The sequence below is a fragment of the Macaca fascicularis genome, chromosome 7, assembly GCF_037993035.2.
Source record: "Macaca fascicularis isolate 582-1 chromosome 7, T2T-MFA8v1.1".
NCBI classification, from domain to species: domain Eukaryota; kingdom Metazoa; phylum Chordata; class Mammalia; order Primates; family Cercopithecidae; genus Macaca; species Macaca fascicularis.
The window spans coordinates 88,445,632-88,463,917 of NC_088381.1; positions in this window are offsets into that span (position 1 = coordinate 88,445,632).

Sequence of the window (18,286 nt, forward strand, 5' to 3'; positions counted from 1 at the left end):
AAGGTGGGTACCTTACAGAGGGAATCCTACAGTGGGACTTGAGTGCTCTAACTCAAAGCAGCTTTCAATTGTATTCAGCTTTAAGCTGTGCTGCATTTACATTTTATTGTCTCAGAGTCTTCATGTAAAGTGTGGTGGAATGGCAGGGAGAATCTGTGCTCATGTTTGGTATGAACAACTATACGAAAGTAGCAGCATCTGAAAGGAAATGGGTTGAATGGATTTATATAATATATGAACATTAGCTGGAAATTGCCAGAGATTCTTAAAGGTAACCTAGTAAAACCAAACAACTCAATTGCTCATGCTATTGTTATTTATATAGTAAAGGTACCTCATGGATTGAATAAATCTGTGCTGCAAAAATTTTTCAACGTCAGAAACATTAGGGAACATGAAATATTACTTAAAATTAGTGAAATAAATTGTGAGATCTAAAATACTGCAAATATTTTGTAACAAATGGTTAAAAACAAAAATATAATGAGTACCATCTTTTGAAGAGATTTACAACAACAATACCTAATCTTCCCCACCCTCCCATGACAAACCTATCCCCAACGACAATTACAGTCACTTTTCATTGCTGATCAAGGAGAAGGCAACAATGAGGGTAACTTTGCAACAATCTATTATGCCCAAACTTTTAGAAGGTATTAGTTCTAAACAAGTGGAATAGACAGGGATGGAATCTCTCATAGATTTATTTTCTTTTCTACATGCAATTATGTATTGCAGAAGAAGTTCAACACATAATTGCTAAGGAGTTCACTTAGATATATCCCTAGAATATACAGAATGATCCCAAAGCAGGCAAAGCTTCGAAATGAATTCAGCAGATGTTCCAGCAGCGCTCAACTCTGGCTTCATATTAGATTCACCTGGGAGCTTTTAGAAAAATACCAATGAATGGATCTACTAAATACATTTTATGAACATTTAATGAAAAATTAAATGAATATCTGGGGGTGAGACCTGGGCACTAATCGATGTTTTTTAAAGATCCCCATGTAATTGTAATGGGCAGCAAATATTGGTAACAACTGTTGGTACAGGAGTAAGCAAACTACATCTGCAGACCTCTGGCCTGCCGCGCCTATTTTATACTGCCTGTAGTAGTGTGGTTTTTAGTTTTAGCTTTTTTTTTTTTTGAGATGGAATCTGGCTCTGTCACCCAGGCTGGAGTGCAATGGCTTGATCTCAGCTTACTGCAACCTCCACCTCCTGGATTCAAGCAATTCTCCTACCTCAGCCTCCTGAGTAGCTGGGATTACCCGCCACCACGCCCAGCTAATTTTTGTATTTTTAGTAGAAATGGGGTTTCACCATGTTGGTCAGGCTGGTCTGGAACTCTCGACCTCAGATGATTCATTCTCCTTGGCTTCCCAAAGTGCTGGGATTACAGACGTGAGCCACCATGCTTGGCTGGTTTTTACTTTTTTAGGGGGAGAAGAAGAAGAAGAAAGAGGAGGAAGGGAAAGAACAGGAAGAAGGAAAGTGTAGACAGCGTGAGAAAGGGGAAGGAAGGGGAAGAAGAGGAAGAAGAAGGAGAGGAAGTGACACAAACTCTATGTGTTCTACAAAAGTAAAATATTTGCTGTCTGGTCCTTTATAGGGCAAAGTGTGTTGACGCCTGGTCTTCTAGACTATTCAGTGGATGTTGTCCTTTGGCTGTGGCTGAGGCAGGTGACTGGAATTCAGTAGGAGGAACGACACCTGGCAGGCTGAGAATTTTGAACTGGGGCCTCAGGAAAGTAATGAATTCTTAATATTCCTTTCTGTGCACTGTTTCAGTGTTTTTCTCTAATGTACTCATTTCCTCTGTTTTTCTTTTTCACACAGTAAGTAGGTAGTCATCCCTTTCCATCTTACTTTCTAATTTTCTCGTAAGTATTATTTAGTTTTGAAGGGATTCTGACTGATCACATAGATCAGACATGACCACTTGGACAGAATCACATTGCAAAAAATAGCTTCCGGGAGCCTTTCTTTCTTTTTTTTTTTTTTTTTTTTTTTTTTTTGAGACGGAGTCTCGCTCTGTCGCCCAGGCTGGAGTGCACTGCAAGCTCCGCCTCCCGGGTTCACGCCATTCGCCTGCCTCAGCCTCCCGCGGGAGCCTTTCTTGTGGACCGTGTAGAAGAGAGGGTTACAGAGAATTGCCGTTAGGGCTGGCCAAATGGAGTCTCCGGCCTCGTCTGTTCCTCAGGCACCCCCTTGCATCTTGGAATACCCTTCTCAACATTTTCTAAGTCTCTCATTAGTGGCTGCAGTCAGCCCAGGCTGGTAGTGCCTGGCCTGAGATCTGCATGGGATCCTATTCTCTTTCTCTCCTTTGGGGCTTTCTCCCACCCTCAACCCTTCCTTCCAGCACAGGAAGCCCTAAGGAGCTTCAGGACAAATGTCTGTAGTGTTGTCTTGGGGCCAGGACTGGTTCCAGGTGAGTTAGCCCTGGTTAGGGATGTCATAGTTCTCAGAGAAAATGGGCTAGATAGACAATTAAATACTTTTTCTTTAACCACACAGTGTGGAAACAGAAATTGAGTAACATTGTGGGAGTAACTCTTGAGGGATAGAAGAAAGTTTATTTTAAGACCGGAGGAAGTGGGACCAGTAAAAACATTAAACCATTTTACAGCTTTACTTAGTGAGTTAGGTGGATATTTTAATTAATTCCATCTGAAAAGATTATACAATCTAAAACTGATTTTATTGATTCTTTTGATACTGTGAATATTTCTTCAAGTCGTCTTCTTAATTTGTAAAGTTATTTTTGAAAATGCCATCTTATCTAGACAGTGCTAATAAAAACAAGAAAGTGTTTGTCCACATTTGAGTCAAGATTGCAAAAAAACCCCACAAAAACCCAGGCGTAGGGATGGCAATAGCAGAGCCAAAGAGCCTCACATGGAGGAGAAGCAGAAGCTCGTGGGGATGCGGAGTCTTTGGGGGCTCTTCATACCTAATGGATTTTGTCAAGTTTTTCCCTTGCTCTCTCTCATGAGTTCACTTCATTTTTAATGGGATTATTTACTTTTCAAAAATTAAACAACGCAGATAAATGCAATACATTAGTGGCATGCAAAATAAATAAATATTAAGTGTTTCATTTGCTTAATATTTTAAAACAAATAAAATATAAAAACATTGGGGTCCATTTGATTCCTCTCTTGCCATTCTTCTTAACTCTTCTCAGATGAAATCATACATTTGGGGTATATTCAGTCCTGTTTTTTTATACTCTTCAAGTATAATACATTCATAAGCAAAATACAGTGTTTCAGTATGCAATTTTAATATGTTTGTATAAACACTATCAAAAGGTACATATCATTCTGCAACTAGTTTTTTTTACCCAACAGTGTTTCCAAGACTCATCAATATTAAAATGTGCCTTTCTTGGTCCTTTATTTTTATTGATTCATTATTTTCCCCTTTGCATTAGTATACCACTATTTATTTATCTGTCTTCTGGTGGATATTTAGGATGTTTCCAAATTTTCACTCTAACAAGCAATATTGCAATGAATATCTTTGTACATTTTTCTGTGTGCACATGTGGTAAATTTTCACTAAGATATGTCTAGATGTGGAATTGCTAAGCCATATGCATGTTCAATTTTACCAAATATTGCCATATTTTCTTCAAACTAGTTGTAGCCGATTGTATTTTCCAAAACGTCCACACGGCCAGGCACAGTGGCTCACACCTGTAATCCCAGCACTTTGGGAGGCTGAGGTGGGTGGATCACTTGAGGTCAGGAGTCTGAGACCATGGCTAACTAACATGGTGAAACCCCAACTCTACTAAAAATACAAAAATTTGCTGGGTGTGGTGGCACATGCCTGTAGTCCCTGCTACTCAGGAGGCTGAGGCAGAAGAATTGCTTGAACCTGGGAGGTGGAGGCTGCAGTGAGCCGAGATCGCACCACTGCACTCCAACCTGGGTGACAGAGCAAGATTCTGTTTCAAAAACAAAAACAAGAACAAAATGTCCATGCCAACACATCCCATTCTACACGTTCTTTCTACTGTGTAACATTGGCTCTCCTCTATCTAAAATAAGCTCTATGTTCCCTTTCCTTGAGTATGAGTAGTCTTGAGAACTCACTTCTAATTACTAGAATGGCGTGAAAGTGACACTGCCTGACCTTCAAGACTAGATCATCAAAGGTGCTACAGCTTCTGCTTTGGCTTACCCTCTCTGTCGTGGGACACTCACCCTTGGACCCAATCTCCGCACTGTGAGAACATCTATGCTACCTGGAGAGGCCTTCTATAGATATTTCAGTCAACAGGCCTAGTTAAAGTCTCAGCCAGAGTCAACCACCCAACATGTGGGTGAGTGAACCCTCAAATGATTTCAGAACCAGTCTTTGAGTCTTCCAGTTGCGGTCCCAGTCAGTGAAACAGAGTCAAGCTGCCCAAGTTGTGATTTATCTGAATTTCTGACCCATTGGGAGCATAATAAATGATTGTTTTATGTCACCAAGTTTTGGATTAATTTGTTACACTGGTATAGCAACTGAAGCATTGATTGTACAAGTTCATATTCAACAGAAACTATGATATATGAGATTTTGTTTTGCTATATTCTATCTGTAGCAAAACATGACATGGTTATACTCCTACATTTTTGCCAATCCAATGGCTACAAAATAGCACAGTATTTTTTTAAAAAGAAAAAAAATAGCCCACCGTTATTCCATCATTGTCTGTAGGAAAAAACAACGACCACAGATGTTATAAGTGTCATTGCATCCTCAGTTCCAAAAACAACAACAACAACAAATCCTCAGTTTCTAGCACAATGCCTGGCACTAGGAGGTTTTTAAGAAATATTTGCTGAATGTAGGAATTAGTAAGTGCCACTGTTTGCTCAACTCTATTCTAAGTGGTTTCTGTAACCTGATTTCCTTAATCTACACATTAACTTAAATGAGCATACTCATCTTCATTTTATAAATATTAAATAGTTTTCAGGAGATGAAGGCATTTAAATGAGATCATATTTATAAGTGACACTTATAATTGGCAGAGTTTGAATTCAGACACAAAGCCCTTTCCCTTTCTCTTTTACATTAATGCCCAAAGAAGCTTACAAATTATATAACGCTTTTTAAAAGAATTATATTTTATTCTACTTACTACTTTATTTTCATGTCTTTCATCAAATATTTGCTCTTTTCATCAAATATTTCATATTTCATCAAATATTTGTCACTCAGATTGCCATTACATAATTTATATCAGAGTTGGTCCTGAGCTAGTTGACAGCCCACTCAACAAACAAGCCATAAAATACCTGGTTCTCTTCATTCAATCAGTAGGATATCTCAAGGCAGCCCAGTGTTTTTAAGACAGCTGTAGATTCTTTATATATCATTTAATCATTATTCATTTATTCATTCAAAAATTTACTACGTGACAATTATGTGCCCAGGCTGCATTGAGAGCTACTGATATAATGATAGATAAAGAGTCATGGTCTTTGTTTTCATGGAATTTAGGGTCTAGTGGGGGAAATAGATATTAACCCAATAATCACTCAATTTGGATCAATTCTAGAAAGAGAGTGTATACGGAGTTATGAGACCATTAAGAAGGAATATGAATAAGTTTAGAGGGTCAGGAATGACTTCTCTGAAGAAATGATGCCACTTGATTTTGAGACAGGAGGGGGCAAGGAAGCGCTGGGTAGAGAAGGGTGGGTCTCCGGCTAGGGCTCCACCTCCAGGCCTGTGCCCACCCACCTAGGTGAGGACAGGCATTTCTGTTTTCGTGCCCAAATGTTGCATTTTCCAAGACCACCCTGGCCCACCACGTCCCCATCTTGTGCCTATAAAAACCCCGAGACCCTAGTGGGCACAGACAGAATCAGCTGGATGTCGAGAGGAACACTCCACTGGAAGAACACGTGAGCTGCTAGGTGTCGAGAGGAGCATGCTGGCAGAAGAACATACCTGCAGACACCAGCAGATGCTGGCAAGCCATCCACCGGTGGAACAATGTGGACACTGAGGGGAATTTGGCGCTGGGTAGCCTGACTCCAAGGGAAAACCACCTTCCCACTCCATCCCTCTTCTGGCTCCCCATTCATCTGCTGAGAGCTACCACCACTCAATAAAAAACCTTGCACTCATCCTCCAACCCCACATGTGATCCAATTTTTCCAGTAAACTAAGACAAGAACCCCGGAATACTGAAAGCCCTCTGTCCTTGCCATAAGGCAGAGGGTCTAATTGAGCTGATTAACACAAGCCTCCTGTGGACGGCTAAACTGAAAGAGTACACTGTAACACACACCCACTGAGGCCTCAAGAGCTGTAAACACTGAACCCTAGATGCTGCTGTGGGGTCAGAGCCCCATGACCTGCTTGTCTGCCTACTTCTCCTAGGGTATGAGCAGCAGGGCACCAAAGAAGTGAGCCCTGGGAGGGGGATAAGGGAATTTTCCCATTTCAATTTGATATGTGAAGAATCAATACCATTTCAAGGCAGTTATTATTATCAGTTCATAGGTGAAGAAACTGAGATTCAGAATCTTCCCCAAATAACAAAATTAGTAAAGGGCCTACCTGTGATTTGAAACCAGATGTAGTTGAATTAAAAACTCAAACTTTTCCTTCATTTGTAACAAAAAGTGCCAAGGAAGAAAAATCTCTCACACAAATCTTGGAAGGGAAACATTGAGCAATGTAACTGCCTATGGTCCCACTTACAGTTTTTACCACAAATGTGGAAATGTTCTTTCTTCTTCTTCTTCTTGTGCTCATGTTTTATAGCACTTAGCAACAGTTGCAGCTGATAAGTTAAGCCAAGGTCTCAGTACAGGGTCTTGCTCAAGGTGTCTGGAATCCCACTACTGCTGTGTTTCAGCTACTATTTTAATCAAAGGTGCACTCCCTGAGAAAGTCCCAGAGTGTTCACTACCAAGGACAAAGTGAGGAGGGGGAGGGTTTGGGTTGTTTTTTTAATTATTATTATTAACTACAGTCCTTATTTTATTCAGATTTCCTTAGTTTTTTACCTAATGTCCTTTTTCTGTTCCAGAATTCTATTCAGGACACCACATTACATTTAATTGTAATGTGTTCTTAGGCTCCTTTGGCTATGATAGTTTCTCAAACTATACTTTTTTTGATGACCATGACAGCTTTGTGGAGAATTGGTGAGGTATTTTGTAAAATGTAACTGATGTGTTTTTCAACATGACTTCTCTTTCAAACAGTGACATTAATTATTAGGCCCAGGCATTCAAAATTTCTCCTGTTGGCAAAAGGAAGTAGTTGATTATTGTGTGGTGAAGATATGTCATCAAAAAACCAAGAAAATCTCCTTGGAGGTGAGGTTTGAGGATTATTTAGTACAAGCTTTCTCTATGGAAGCGATAATGCCCCTGAGAGGGCAAAAATTATTTTTTGGCCAGGCACAGTGGCTCATGCCTGTAATCACAGCACTTTGGGAGGCCAAGGCGGGCAGATCACCTGAGGTCATGAGTTCAAGACCAGCCTTGCCAACATGGTGAAACCCCGTCTCTACTAAAAATATAAAAAATGAGCCAAGTATGGTGGCAGGCGCCTGTAATCCCAGCTACTCAGAAGGCTGAGGTAGGAGAATTGCCTGCATCCGGGAGTGAGCCAAGATCGCATCACAATTTTCCAGCCTGGGCAACAGAGAGGAGATCTATCTCAAAAAAAAAAAAATTATTTCTTGAGATGTAAAAAAATCTTAGATATTACAATGGCTTGTGGTCCTTCAAACCCTACTCAACAGACTCATTTCATAGTATTTAATTTCATAGGATGGGTGGAGTGGTTAGGAAGAAAAATATCTAAAAGGGTTCCTCCTATATATTTGTCCCCTACCCAGTTCATGTTGAAAGGTAATTGCCAGTGTAAAAGTATTAAGAGGTGGGATCTTTAAGAGGTGATTAGGCCATGAGGGCTCTGCCCTGAATAGATTAATGCTATTATTGCAGGAATGGGTTCCTTACAAAAGGACAAGTTCAGCCCCCTTTTATCTCTTTCTTGCTCTCCCTTTGCCCTTCCACCATGTGATGATGCAGCAAGAAGGCCCTTGCTAGATGCTGGCACTCTGATATCGCACTTCCCAGCATCCAGAACTGTTAGTCAATAAAGTTCTGTTTATTATTAGTCACTCAGTCTGTGGCATCCTGTTTGTTTTTTTGTTTTTGTTTTTGTTTTTTTTGAGACAGAGTTTCACTCTTGTTACCCAGGCTGGAGTGCAATGGCACGATCTCAGCTCACTGCAACCTCCACTTTCCAGATTCAAGCGATTTTCCTACCTCAGCCTCCCCAGTAGCTGGGATCACAGGCATGCACCACCACACCTGGCTAGTTTTGTTTTTTAGTAGAGACAGGGTTTCTCCATGTTGGTCAGGCTGGTCTCAAACTCCCAACCTCAGGTGATCTGCCCGCCTCGGCCTCCCAAAGTGCTGGGATTACAGATGTGAGCCACGGCGCCTGGCCAGCATCCTGTTATAGTAGCATGAACTAGACTAAGACAGCTCCTTAGGGGTCTGATAGGAAAACAAAGATTGAGTATAATGTTAACTGTAGGGTTTCTGTAGATGATGTCTTATTCAGTTCAGGCTGCTATACCAAAAATACTGTAGACTGGGTGGTTCAGACAACAAACATTTATTTCTCAAATTTCTGAAGACTATGAAGTTCAAGATCAAGACATCAGCCAATTTGGCTCCTGGTGAAGACCCACTCACTGGTTTGCAGTGGGACACCTTGCTCTCTCCTCACATTTCAGAGGGATAATGGTCTTCTCTCTCATGTCTCTTCTTATCAGGGCACTAATCTCATGATGAGAGCTCTATCCTTATGACCTTATTACTGCCCAAAGGCCCCATCTCCAAGTATTAACACACTGGGGATCAGAGTTTCCATATGTAAACTTTGGAATGATATAAACATTTAATCCATAGCAAATACCCTAAAGGTTGAGAATTTCCCTTCTATTATTAGTGTGCTGACAGCTTTTATCAGAAATGAATGTGGGGTTTTGTCAAATGCTCTTTATGTGTCTGTTGAGATCATCACATGATTTTTTTTTTTTAGTTTGTTAATATGATGAATTATATTGATTGACATGAAAAATTACATCAACATTTGTTCAAACTGCTAAAATTTTGTTTAGAGTTACATTTATGAGAACTATTGGTCTGTAGTTTTCTTCTAAATGTATCTGGATAATTTGTCTTGAATGACATCAGAGAATTAGTTGGAAAACTTTTTCTTCTCGAGTAGTTTGTATAGAATTAACATGGCTTTCTTAAATGTTTAATAAACTTCACCAGTCAAGCATAAAGTTTTCTTTGTGGAAAGGTTTTTAACTGCAAACTTAATTGCTTTCATAATAGATCTATGGCTATTCAGGTTACCTATTTTTTAAGTGACCTTTGGAAATTTGTGTCTCTTAATTACTTGTCCATTTTATTGAAGTTTAAAAATTTATTGACATAAAGTTGTTCATCATATTCTCGTATTATCTTTTTGCTATCTGTGTAATCTGTAGGGAAGTCATCTCTCATTTCTGATATTGGTTGTTTGTGACATCTTTCTTTTCTCCTCCTCAGCTTAATGAAAGGTTTAGCAATTTTGTTGATCTTCTCAAAGAAACAGGATTTGGTTTATTAAATTCCTCTATCATTTTTCTGTTTCTTATTTCATTGATTTCTGCCCTGATCTTTATTGATTTCTTTCTGCTTCCTTTGGGTTAAATTTTATCTTTTTCTATTTTCTTGAGGAGGAGCCTATGATCATAATTTGAGATTCTTCCACTTTTCTAATGTAGGTATTTAGCGATAAAAGCTTTTAACTTAAGTAACAACCAGAGAGAGGGTCTTTAAAAGAAAAAGATATTTATTTGGGAATAAAGTATTGCAATGGGAATACATGTGCCGTAGTAAACTATGTGCATATTCACGGAGGTAAAGGAAGACAAAGGTTTTTAAAAGAAAAATGAAGAGGATTACAAAATTGTTTTGAAATTATTATCCTTGGCTACAAAGATCACTAACAAGGATGACACCAATTTGAGGCTGGATAGGCAGTTGTTGAGTAAATGTCCTTGCAGAAATATTTTTTGGATGATGTTGCAATGGCCTTTATGCAAGATTGTGGTTTTTGAGATCTGTTGTGATAGTTATCAGGCATACAAGCATAAGAATTCTCCCTTCTTAGCTTTCCCCAGCTCTATCTGTCAGGATTTTTGTTGTTGTTGTTGTTGTTTGTTTGTTTTTCTGAGATAGAGTCTCACTCTGTCACCTGGGCTGGAGTGCCATCTTGGCTCACTGCAACTTCTGCCTCCTGGGTTTAAGTGTTTCTTGTTCCTCAGCTTCCCAATGACTGGAATTACAGGTGTGTGCAACCACACCCAGCTCATTTTTATTTATTTTTATTTTTTTAATTTTTAATTTATTTTTTAGTAGAGATGGGGTTTCACCATTTTATCTAGGCTGGTCTGAAACTCCTGGCCTCAAGTGGTCCACCTACCTTGGCCACCCAAAGTGTTAAGATAACAGGCATAAGCCACTGCGCCTAGCCTTTTCAGGGTTTCTTTAACATTAGTGACTCTGTTTTGATCCTGACAACTTTCACAAAACTTTCTCTTAAATTGTACTTTATTACCATCACCCAGTTTTCATATATTGTACATATTTTAATTTTTTTCTTTTGATTTCTTCTTTAACCCAAATGTTACTTAGAAAATGTTATGTTAGGCCGGCCGCAGTAGTTCACACCTATAATCCCAGCACTTTGGGAGGTGAAGGCAGGTGGATCACCTGAGGTCAGGAGACCAGCCTGGCCAACTTGGTGAAACTCCATCTCTACTAAAACTACAAAATTAGCTGGGTGTGGTGGAGTGTGCCAGTAGTCCCAGCTACTCAGGAGGCTGAAGCAGGAGAATCGCTTGAACCCAGGAGGTGGAGGTTACAGTGAGCCAAGGTCATGCCACTGCACTCCAGCCCAGGCAACAGAGCAACTCAAGAAAAAAAAAGAAAGAAAATGTCATGTTAAATTTCATGTGTATATATGTAGGGGTGTGTGTGTGTGCGTGTATATAATATATATGTGTGTGTCTATCTACATATATAAAGTTGGCTGTAAAACACCCTCAGGCAGGCCCTTCAGGAGGTATTCCAAAAGAAGGCATTGTTGTAGGGGATGATAGCTCCGTGTGTTATTGCCCCTGTAGATCTCCCAGTGGCACAAGATGTGGAGGTGAAAGACAGTGATATTGATGATTCTAACCCCATGTAGCCCTATGCTAATATGAGTGTTTTTGTCTTAGGTTTTTTTGTTGTTGTTGTTTTTTGTTTCTTTGAGACGGGGTTTCGCTCTTCTCTACCAGGCTGAAGTGCAATGGCACGATCTCAGCTCACTGCAGCCTCTGCCTCCTGGGTTCAAGGAATTCTCCTGCCTCAGCCTCCCAAGTAACTGAGATTACAGGCATGTGCCGCCACGCCCGGCTAATTTTGTATTTTAAGTACAGACTTGGGGTTTCTCCATGTTGGTCAGGCTGGCCTCAAACTCCTGACCTTGGGTGATCCACCCGCCTCAGCCTCCCAAAGTACTGGGATTGCAGGTGTAAGCCACCGTACCCAGCCTGTGTCTTAATTTTAACAAAAAAGTTTAAAAATTAAAATAAAATAAACTTTTTTTTAAAGAGAAAAAAAGAAAGATAAGCCTGGGCAACATGGTGAGACCCTGTCTCTACAAAATATACAAAACTTAGCCGGCATGGTGACACGTGCCTGTAATTCCAGCTACTCAGGAGACTGAGGTGGGGAGGCAGAGGTTGCCATGAGCCAAGATTGTGCCACTGCTCTCTAGCCTGGGCAACAGAGAGAGACCCTATCTCAAAAAAAAAAAAAAAAAAAAAAACCACACACACACACAAAGAAGAAGAAGACGAAGAAGAAGAAGAAGAAGAAAACTTATAGAATAAGGATATAAAGAAAACATTTTTGTACAGCTGTATAATGCGTTTTAAGCTAAGTTTATTATAGAAGAGTCAAAAAATTTTTAATTAAAAATGTATAAAGTTTAAAAGTTATAGTAAGCTAAGGTTAATTTATTGAAGGAAGAAAACTTTTTCATAAGTTCAGTGTGACCTAATGGTACAGTGTTTGTAAGGTCTGCAGCAGTGTACAGTAATGTCCTAGGCCTGCACAATCATTCACCACTCACCCATTGACTCACCCAGAGCAACTTCTAATTTTTTATTTTTTGAGACGGAGTCTCCCTCTGTCGCCCATGCTGGAGTGCAGGGGCATGATCTCAGCTCACTGCAAGCTCTGTCTCCCGGGCTCACACCATTCTCCTGCCTCAGCCTCCCAAGTAGCTGGGACTACAGGCACCCGCCACCACGCCTGGCTAATTTTTTTTTTTTTTTTTGTATTTTTAGTAGAGATAGGGTTTCACTGTGTTAGCCAGGATGGTCTCGATCTCCTGACCTTGTGATCTGCCCACCTCGGCCTCCCAAAGTGCTGGGATTACAGGCGTGAGCCACCGTGCCCAGCCGATTTTTTTATTTTTAGTAGAGACAGGGTTTCACCATGTTGGTCAGGCTGGTCTCAAACTCCTGACCTTGTGATCCCCCCGCCTTGGCCTCCCAAAGTGCTGGGATTACAGGCGTGAGCCGCTGTGCCTGGTCGCAGCTTCTAATTCTATAAGCTCCACACACAGTAAGTGTCTTACAGAGGTGTACCATTTTTTACCTTTTGTACCATATTTTTACTGTAACTTATCTATGTTTCCATACACAAATATTTACCATTGTGTTATAATTGCCTATAGTATTCAGTACAGTAAACTGCTGAACATGTTTGCAACCTAGGAGCAATAGGTTATACGATGTAGCCTAGATGTAGAGTAGGCTGTACTGTCTAGTTTTGGGTAATATAGTCTATAAGGTTCCCAAGATGATGAAGTCACCCAGTGACACATTGTGTCCCCGTCATTCGGCAACACATGACTGTACTTGCTGTATACACTGGTTTTATACTCACTCTTTTGAGAGTCGGTTCTTGAAATCAAGTTTAGGCCTTTCTACCGTCTCTGCCTGATCTTCTGTGCTTTTTAGATCTCTGATTATCCCCTTTCTAGGGATGAGAGAATTCATACTCTTATGAGTTCTAGTTCTAATGTTCCAGGCCCTTCTTTCCTCTGAGGCCCTCAAACAAACAAAGATCGTATGTCGGCACCTTGAATTATAAATACAGAAAACTGTAGTGAGACACTGTCAATTCTGTCCCCAGTCTTGATTGGTTGCATGCAAGTGATAGAATAGGATGTATGATTCTTGATTCGAAGAGTAATAGCTTTTATTACATACAGACATTGTCCTACATATTTTTAATATGTGATCTCAACTAATCCTCAACAAATCTCTGAAGTTGATACCATGATTATCATGATTTTTTACATAGGGAACCTGATGTTAAAAAAGTTAAGTCTCCTGCCTGCGGCCGCACTACTCCCAAAAAGCACAGTGGAGTGTGAAACCTGTCTGTTTCACTCCGGAGCCAAGGCTCTTGAACACCATACCACATGCCTCGGTGATAGTGACTAACTTTCTGAGCATCCACAGAATGCTGAACACTGTGCTTTCTCTGAATGTCTTCACCACAGGACTTCTAATTAAGTGTTATGAATATTTCTATTTTGCAGAAGTCCAACAGACACTTGGAGTTGTTATCCTGTCTCAGGTTTTTTAAATCCAGGCTAGACCCATAAAAAATAAGCCAGTCTTTGTAACCACTGCACTCCCTCCAACCTCCATTCATTCACTCCTTCTGTCACGAATGCTAGAAAGATGTGCCTTTGACTTAAGAATGTGTATGTCCAGACATTCCCTGGATTTTAAAAGGGCAGATTTTTTTTTTTTTTGTAGAATAGTATATCCGTCCCTCTATGTTCATTAATAGTGCATTGAGAATTTCTGAATTGAATCATATTCCAAGAGTATAACTGAGAACATGAACACTCATCAATCGAGAACATGAACTGAGAATGTGAAAGCTCAGCTGATGGCAGAGGAGAAGTTGCAGAGGAAGCACGAGGACTATTGCACACTAACTAGCTGGCGGTACACAACCGACCAAGCATGCACGAAGGCTGCCTCACTTCACATCTTGCCAAGGGCTTTCATGCCCCTACTTTATATTTCCCCTTACAGCAGCCTCAGAAGGGAGGCAGAGCCAGTTCCCTAAGACCTGTTAACAGTTTCTAAAGTCCCCCCACTCCATCCAGCTGTCCCAGGAAGGAGTAGATGTTCATTTGTCCCCACAGACACTTCTATTCACCCCACAGCCACCCCATCCCCACGACTGTGGCATCTAATTTAGACCAGTCCACCATAGGGATGTGTCAGGGTGGCTACAGATGCAATCCAAGAGAAGTGGAAGAATTGGTTAGAGGGTGTATTCATTTGCTAGGGCTTCCATAACAAAGTGGATGGCTCAAATGATAGACATTTATTTATTTATTTATTAAAATTTTGAGACAGGGTCTCATTGTTGCCCAGGCTGGAGTGCAGCCTTGACCCCCCAGGCTCAAGTGATCCTCCATCTCAGCCACCTGAGTAGCTGGGACTACAGGTGTTTGCAACCTTGCCTGGCTAATTTTTAAATATTTTTTGTAGAGGCGGGGGTCTAACTATGTTGCCCAGGCTGTTCTTGAACTCCTGAGCTCAAGGAATCCTCCTGCCTCAGCCTCCCAAAGTGCTGGGATTACAGGCGTGAGGCAGCATGCCCAGCCAGAAATTTATTTTCTCTGTGGAGGCCAGAAGTTCAAGAACAAGGTGTGGCAGGTTTGGTTTCTCTGTGTCCTCTTTCCTTGTCCTGCAGTCAGCAGGTCTAAGCGAACGTACCCCCAAGGGCTGAGGGAGATGAGAGGCTAAAGAGAGGGCTTGACTGAAGTGGGAAATTAAGAAAATAACAGAACAAGAGCATAAGTAATAATAGTAAGAGAAAGAACAGCAGCTCATAGAATGAATTGCTGTATTAACCAAGGCTGAAAAGAATTTAAGTAGCCCCCCTGAAGTTAAAGTTAGAAGAGAGTATTAACTGTCTGTGCCCAGAAACATTAACCATATCTATCCTCCCCAGATTTTGTAGGCTCTGTAAACTCCTGTTTCTTTCTTCCCTGCACAGCTTCAAGGTCACGACACAGATGAGCATAAGCTGCAAACCAAGTTCTCACAGAGATGTAAGACGTGTTGCATTTTGTGCAAGAAAAAAAAACCCCAGCAGCCTTTTGTTCTTGCTTCTGTAAGCCTGCTTCACGTAGTTCCCGTCTCAAAATGCCTAAAAGTGACTCCTTTTCTTTGTTCTGGGCTCAGCCTTTAGGACACATGTCTGCTGGGCCTTAAAATAAACACCCTCCTGCACTCCGTCCGGTCTCTCTGGTTCCTTAAATCCCACTTCATGACAAGTTCAGTTTCTCAAAAAGAAACATTTAATAGGTACCTACAAATAGAAGCCATGTCTCAGGCAGCCACAAGACAGCGGATCTCCGCACAGGCCCTGCAGAAAGTATTCTTTATATGGCAAGCTTCCCCGGCCCTGGCACCCCGCCCCGCCCCGTGAGGTGGAGTCTTGCTCTGTCACTCAGGCTGGAATGCAGTGGCACGATGTCAGCTCCCCGCAACTTCCGCCTCCCAGGTTCAAGCAATTCTCCTGTCTCAGCCTCCCGAGTAGCTGGGATTACAGGCACCTGCCACCTCACCGGCTAATTTTTGTATTTTTAGTAGAGATGGGGTTTCACCGTGTTGGCCAGGCTGGTCTCAAACTCCTGACCTCATGATCTGCCCGCCTCGGCCTCCCAAAGTGCTGGCATTATAGGCATGAGCCATAGCGCCTGGCTTATATGGCAAACTTTTAGGGAAAAATATGTGCTACTGGTAACACCTTAGACTTTCTTGTGAAGTGACTACTACAGAGATTAGATAAACATCTTTATGAGTAATTATCTTGCTATGGGAACACTTTGATGTACAGAGGTCAAACAAGTTTTGCTGGGTCAAACAGTGATGATGTGGCATTAGTCACTCTTGCCAGGCCATAGGCTCCTTTCCTTCGCTCCTTGACTTGCAGATGGCTGCCTGCGCCGTGTGTCTTCACATGGTCTGTTCTCCATGCACACATCATGGAACCTCTCTGTGTGTCCACGTTTTCTCTTCTTATAAGAACACCAGTCAGATTGGTTAAGGATCCATCCCAACAGACTCATTTTAACTCAGTTAGCCTTTTAAGGCTGCATCTCCAAATACAGTCACATTCTGAGGTACTGGAGGTTCTTCAGCATATGAATTTGGAGGAAGTGCAACTATGCCCATAGAGAGGGTATAAAGAGAAGCTTCATAAGAGCCCCAACCATCCAAGTAATGTGATGAGACAGCCATATGCAGTATTTACATCTCTGTCACTGCAGTTTGGCTACTTTTCTGAGGTAAGAATACAGTGAGGGCCAGGCACAGAGGCTCACGCTTGTAATCCCAGCAATTTGGGAGGCTGAGGCGAGTAGATCACTTGAGGGCAGGGGTTCTAGATCAGCCTGGCCAACATGGTGAAACCCCGCCTCTACTAAAAATACAAAAATTAGCTGAGTGTAGTGGCAGGCACCTCTAATCCCAACTACCTGAGAGGCTGAGGAAGGTGAATCGCTTAAACCCAGGAGGCGGAGGTTACATGAGCCGAGCTCACGTCTCTGTACTTCAACCTGGGCAACAGAGCAAGACTCCATCTTAAAAAAAAAAAAAAAAAGATAAAATGGGTAACGTTAACCAGCACCCTGATCTAATGACAACTGTTTATTTGGTACCCACCAATGGAGTTGGGTATTTCACAGACAGCTACATAAGGAAACATTTTGAGGAAAGAATTGACAGTTTAACACCTCCCATTATCTTTGCTGACTGAAGGAATTGCAAAGTACATGGAAGCTGCAAAAACTGTAAGTGCTAGACAACACACCATTGAGCTTAGGTAACGTATTAATGCTTGCCATAAAGCAGGCCCACCATCCCCGAAAGCCCAAGAAAAGAAAGTGGGATTCTGGCAAAGTTGAGATGCATTTTTTTTTTTCTAATTTTTAAATTTTAATTAAAGACTGTTTTAGAGACAGGGTCTCACTCTGTTGTCCAGGCTGGAGTGCACTGGCATGGTCATAGCTCACTGCAGCCTCAAATTCCTGTGCTCAAAAGATCCAGCCTCCCAAAGTGCTGGGAGTACAGGCATAACCCACCATGCCTGGTCATGGAGTTACATTTTCCGCGAGAAAAAAAGTGGATTCTCCTTTTACTTCAGAGTGACCTAATTGATTATATCCTTCCAGGCCAAGCAGTTAACAGAACCAAGAGAATTAGGCACCCAGCTACACTGTCCTTTCTTATCTTGTTTTATCATCCCTTTGTACTTCAAGTCCATCCATACTTACTCCTTAAAGCCATATCCAAATTTCTCTCTACCTTCTTTCTTCTAATCTCCTCTGCCTTCTTCATTGTTTGCCCCACCCCAACCTTAAGGCTCCCCACTTACTCAAGCTGTGGCTTAGAACAGATCCAGCTGATGGATCTGGGACTCAGAAGCATTTCATAGACCTCTCCACCAGTATAGAGCTGCTGATATGGGACAGGAAGGTGAATATTTAAGGTCTGGAAGTTTTCGGGACAGGGGAGGGGCTTGGCATGTGGATATTCTTTTTCTTTCTTTAGACAGAGTCTTGCTCTGCTGCTCAGGCTGGAGTGCAGTGGCACAATCTCGGCTCACTGCAACCTCTGCCTCCCAGGTTCAAGCAATTCTCATGTCTCAGCCTCAGCCTCTGAGTAGATGGGATTACAGGCACATACCACCATGCCTGGCTAATTTTTGTATTTTTAGTAGAGACGTGGTTTCGCCATGTTGTCCGGGCTGGTCTCAAAATCTTGGCCTCAAGTGATCCGCCCACCTCGGCCTCCCAAAGTGTTGGGATTACAGGCGTAAGACATTGTGCCCAGCTGGCATATGGATGTTCAATTGCTTCAATGTCATTTGTTGAAAAGACTATTCTTTCATTCTTGAATTGCTTGGCACCTTTGTTAAAAATCAATTGGCCATATTTGTGTGGGTCTCTTTCTGGACTCTCTATGCTGTTCCATTGATCTGTGTGTCTATTCTTCCACCAATTCACACAAAAACCTGTACACAGATATTTAAAGCAGCTCTCTTCATAGTCACCCAAACTGGAAACAGCTCAAATGGTTCTTTAA